Here is a 6,000-nt window from a genome sequence, read left to right as displayed (position 1 = left end):
GGGCTGGAAAGCATGCTCTGTGGCCATGGCCTCAGCTGGCAGAGGCGACACCAGGTCTCGCCACACTGCAGCCAGAATGTTTCAACAGGAGAATTACTTGCCTGTAGCATCCAGAAAACTGGTCACAGCTCACAGGTTTTCTAACAAGTTGGGAGGGGGAGAAAAATCACCTGCACAGTGGGCCAGAAGCAGCTTTTACTTCCAAACCTGTTGTGGCCAAGAGCTTGTTTCCAAGTAGTTTTTTCCACTTGCCACTCAGTGCTGGGTGGGTGACTCGGCTCTGCCCTGCAGGCTGCTGCCCATGGAGATGGGGTAGCCATGCCAGAGCCCCCCAGCTCTTCCAAACACTGTTTTCCCCTTGTCACAAAGAATGAAGATCCGAGTAATGACCTCAAATATGCTGACCATGGGCCCTTGTAGCTCCCGGGGTTGCACAGCTGCACCCCAGGGTACCCGCACAGTCAGAAGCCTTCAGCAGGCACTGGTGAGGGCATTATTGAACCTGCAGAGCAACCACAGTTGGTGACCAGACATGGAAAGGAGACCCAGACTGCCTGAGACTTTGAGACCAGGCTGGGTTTGAAACTTTGGGTGCAGTCTCCTCCAACACAGGATGCTTTTTTTATCTGAAGTCAGAGAGAAAAAATGAATGTGTGATTCCATCACACTATTTTTGCAGTTGCTGTCTGAAAAAGAATCAAGTGTTAAAACCCATCTATCAGCTCTATCTTACTAGCTTTGTCCATCTGGTTGTAACCATATTTTTCCATCTGAGATGTTGGTTAGTAAACATAGCTCATCTACGATTTGTATTAGAGTAGTGACAAGGGTCTTTTAACCAGGAACAGCTCCCGAGCAGCGGGGTGCTCTAGAAGTGCTGTCTCTCCATAACTTCGTGCTTGCATATGATCACTTACACGACATTTATTCCATGTAACATCCCTTCCCTCTCCACCTGCGGGCAGATTTGCACGGGCTGAAACTTCTTAATAAATGGGCTTCTTTGTTCTCCGTTTGGCGTGTATCTTGCACGCCAAGTTACACACCAGTCTCCTAACAAATGGAGGCAAAGTGCTGCTGTGCCATTTCAGGTGGGGTGCATGTGCCAGACCCTGCTGCTGCCTGCCTAAAGCTGGCACTGCTGGGGAGCTTGCGGAGCAGGCACCTTCCTCTATAACCTCACACCAGCTTTGATGCAGGGGCTGAGACTGGAAGCAAAGCAGTGCCAGGGGTGATCCCTTGGTTCCTGGCAGCCAGAGGAGCAGGCAGAGGGACACACAGGCAGCATGGCCAGAATCAGCAGCCCCCAGATTGCAGCAACCCATGCAACTGCCCATCTGCATGGGTGGACACAGGACAAGGTGTTCGATGTTAGAGATCTCAGAGCAAGCTCACAAAATCCCATTTTTGCTGCTGATGTTTCTTTTTACAGTGAAGGATAGATTCTCTCTACAGGCAGCAATGTGTAACAGCTCTCTAAAAAGCAAACCAGGCTTGCTGATTAATCTAGGCCATCTTTAATTTTCTCTGCACTCATTTCTATGCGTTCTTATTTCATTCCTGTGCTACCATGGAGGGCTTTCATGGCTAAATGCAACTGCAGCTGTGCGAGAGGCATCCCCTCCCTCCCAACTGGGGATCTGGCTGCAGCGGGGCTGGCACAGCCTCAGCCCCTGCCTGACCCCCCAGACTCCAGCAGTGATTCACAGCAGGGCCTCAGCATTCCCACCCCAGAGCTCCAGGAGTGTAGTGAGCCCGGGATTGCTCTTCTGTCACCAATCAGGCTCAAAAATCAGTATGAGAAGAGTTGTCGATTGCTGGGGTAGACAAGGCTCACAGGCTTTGTGGTCCAAACCACTCCTGTGTCTGGTTTCTCTTCTGCAGTGCAACAAGACTGGGTGGGATACTCTTTTGCCACCCATTCGCCCATCGTGGGTGTCCTGGTTTCAGCTGGGATAGAGTTAATTTTCTTCCTAGTAAGTGGTACAGTGCTGTGTTTTGAATTTAGCATGAGAATAATGTTGATAACACACTGATGTTTTTATTTGTTAATTAGTATTTATACTAAGTCAAGGATTTTTCAGCTTCTCATGCCCTTCCAGTGAGAAGGCTGGAGGTGCACAAGAAACTGGGAGCGGACACAGCCAGGACAGATGAGCAGAACTAGCTGAAGGGATATTCCATACCATAGGGCATCATACCCAGTATGTAAACTGGGGGAGAGTTGGTCAGGAGGTGCAGATCGCTGCTCAGGGACAGGCTAAGCATCAGTCAGCAGGTGGTGAGCTATTGCACTATGCATCACTTGTCTTTCTTGTGTTTTATTTCACTCTGTTTTTGTTATCTCCCTTTTCATTATAATTATTATTGTTATTATTATTATATTATTATTTTGTTTCAATTATTAAATGTTCTTACCTCAACCCACAAGTTTTACATGTTTTCAGTTCTCCTCCCCACCCTACCAGGGGGTAGGTGTGAGCAGCTGCATGGTGCTTAGCTGCTGGCTGGGGTTAAACCATGACAGTGGGAAGACTTGGTTGAATTAATGTTTCATGTGCTAGTGCTACCATCAGGGTGAGAGGAAAGCACCGTGCGCCCAGCTAGCCTTCCCTACGTTTCACCTGGGTCTTTTCAGCCTGTTTCATTGCTCAGGAACCTGTGATGATCTCGTGACAGCCCAGTGTTGACAGTGGTGCTACTTCGACTCCCTGGTGCTCATTCCTGGCTCTGCACTGGGGCTCCCCTTGGCTGCGTGGCCACCATTGTTGATCCAGCTCCAAACTGTGATCAGTACAGGGAATTGTTCCAGTGGTTAAAGATCTCCATTGCTTCACTGTGCCCAAGAGTACCCTTGGACCTTGAGCTGTGCCCAGGATCTAAGGCAGTATGCGGTGGCACAGGGCTGGGTGCAAGCACATTCAGGGAGGAAGAAGGGATTTTTAGATGGGGTTGCTCTCATACTATGAAATCATGGCCCCAGGATATGAATGGGGGCATACCTTGTAGGCAGAGGTGGTATCTTTCATTAACTGGAGTGATAAAGTTGAAAAAAACCCCAAAGTTTTGGTCTTCAGGACCTTCTTTGGGTATGATATTTCTGTGTTTCAGGCATCTCATAGGCAAGCAGAGCCAGTCAGGGTATGGTTCACAGGAGTTCCTGTGGGCTCCTTGCTCATCTAAAGCCACCAAATCAGTCCTTTCCCTTGAGCTCAGCCAGGCTGACATGTGCAGCCACATCTTTCACAGAAGTAATTGAAGTGGTGGGGTTGGTATTTAACAATTTTTTTTAGCTGTTTCCCAGCTCAGTTCTGCAGCCAGTGCTTTGGCTGTGTGTCCTTTCAGCAGGGTTTGCACCAACTCTTTTACTGGAGTGTCTCATTGCAGGAGCTCCTATAGCAAAGCAGGATTACAGATCCCCTGGGGGGATGTAGGTACTAAGCCAAGTAACTGCCATGTGACATGCAAGAGACACATAAGGACATTTTTTATCACCACACTCCATTTACACCATGAAAACAAGTTTTTTTCATTTGTTTCCAATGTAGCACAGCATGACCTTCCATCAGCGTGTCAAACCAAGCAGGGCAGAGGTGGCGAAGGTGGACGAAAGCAAGCTCATCTTGTTTGCGCTCGCTCCAACTGCCCAGGCTTGTTTGCTAAATAGCCTATCTTTGACCTGTGGCGTGTAAAAGGATCACTTGGCTCTCTTTGTGGGCAAGGATGCAGGCAAGAGCGGCTGTTTACATCTCCATTCAAGTGACTAATGATTAAACAACAACAAAAAAGTAGTCCGTGTGGATCCACGAGCTGAATGCGCCCGTCTGAGAACACACTGAAATAACTGGATGCTCTGAGGTGGCAGCAAGCCCAGCAAAAACATGGGCTCCTTCCCTGAGGTGTGGGAGCAGAGCAGGACAGGGGCTGAATGGGGAATGTTGGGGAGCAGACCGTGCCTGCCCCTCGCTGCCCTCTCTTCTGGGGCAGCGCTGTGGCAGTCACGTGGGACGCCCAGCGCTTTGGGTCTCCGCACTGTGCCTTTCGCCCCCTTCCCACCCCTCCAGCACTGCCCCCCGGCCAGCCCTTCTCCCCCTGCGAGGGGCACAGCCCAACTCTGCCCTCTCCCCAGCTCCAGAGAGGCCAAGGAGGTGACCTTGGAGAAAGAGTAGGACAGGACAGAGATAGTTTGGAGCATGAAAAGAGGCAGAAAGCACATCCTCGGGGAAGGGGGCTGCAGAAGGGGAAAGGGCATCCTCAACCTCAACCCACGCTGGAGCACTTCGTTACGGTGGGGGTTAGCATCTTCTCTCTTGTCATTATTTTGGCCAGTTTCTACCAGCTCTGCGTTTTAACAAGGTCCCTTGCTGAAAGTGTTGAACTATTTAAAAAAAAAAAAAAAAAAAAAAGGCAGTGCAGGCATTGCATTTTTCATTGCAACGTGCTGCTTTCTACAGCATTGCTTTTAGGATCTTGCCACTTGTAAGATCCCGAAGTTCCACCATTCCAGTCTGTCAGCAGTGCATGAACACATCCCAAAAAACGACGTCTCCTTAGAGAACGGTCCTGCTGCAATTCAGACACCAGAACAGACACGGCTTTGGTTGGCAAGTTACTAATTATGGGTTAAAACCACTTTGTGTTCAGACTTGGGGTATTCGTATGCAAGTTACTTTAACCAATGTATATTTATTTTCAGCTTGCAATCTTTGAAAAGAAAAAAAAAATCAAACTCCACAGATTAAAATATAATTAAAGATTTAAAGTATTTGATAGTTTAGAAATTGTTTGGTTTTGACAGCTCAGGGTGCATGGTAGGAAATTTGGGATGACAAATTTCAGACCTGGCAAAATAAGAGAGCACCGAGATCGCTATAGCTGCCCCTGGGGAGTGTAGAAACCAGCCTTTCCCAACAGCCGCTCACAGCTTTTGCCATTGCGAGATGTTACAGTGAGATTATCCCTCATCTTGGGAAAGTGCAAACAGAAAGATAAAAATTTAAGGGAGGAATTTTTAGAAACTCCTTTAGGCTTAAAAAACGTCTACCCTACATGTGGGGCATTATTTTCATAGTAAACAAATTATGATAGAAGTGTTATTACATTTTAAATGGTTTTAAACCAAGAAAAAGATTGCAATGTTTCTAGTTACACAGTGTAACATCATGCTATGCAGGCTGGCATACTGACCACAGAAAGTACTTCAGTGTGAGACAAAAGCTTATTTTAAAAAATCCTTATTATTAAGGTCTTATAAAAACTACATAAAGTACATAATTATTCAGTCTTAGATTTTTGAGAATTTTAAAGTACAAGACAACATGATTACTGAGACCTAATTTAAAAAAAAAAAAAAAAAAAAGAGAGAGAAACAATGAAGATACAGCAGTGTGAATACTGGACATACTTTCATCATCAGGGTAACCAGGTTTGTAATCCCCCAGGTTATCCAGGTTCATGGAGGGTATAATATGCTTCTACAGTTTAGATATTATTTTTTTTAAAACATATAAAACCATTAGATTTAAAACCAGATTTTACTAAGATTGTAGGTCAGAAAGTGAATTTCCTCCATGTAACACAATAATTTGAAGTACAGTCTTTATGAAAGTATAATATATATTTTCACAACCTTTTTTTCAGCTTAATTCCAGTTATTACTTTCATAATACATATTACTTACATATCTGAATACATGAGTGACAGATTCACATCTCAAGTTCAACCAATAATCTTAACCTCAGAGAAAGTTACATTGTGGAACTGGATTTTCACCTTTACTGATAGAGTCTCAGGGTTTCCTGCTTAAATAAATAAAATTGTCTCTAGCTGAGAACCTGCCTAACTGAGGTAACTGAGATAGTCAGAGATATCAAAGCTGTGAGATTTCCCAATTAATCTTGCAAAAAGAAAACCAAATAAATGCACATTTTCCCCTTTTGTAGGAATCGCCTCATTTCTAGTTTGTTTGATTTCTAAAACACAGAATCACTATAGTGGGGG

This window comes from Leptosomus discolor, chromosome 5, assembly GCF_034619465.1.
Source record: "Leptosomus discolor isolate bLepDis1 chromosome 5, bLepDis1.hap2, whole genome shotgun sequence".
In the NCBI taxonomy this organism is placed as follows: domain Eukaryota; kingdom Metazoa; phylum Chordata; class Aves; order Leptosomiformes; family Leptosomidae; genus Leptosomus; species Leptosomus discolor.
This window is presented reverse-complemented; position numbering follows the sequence as displayed.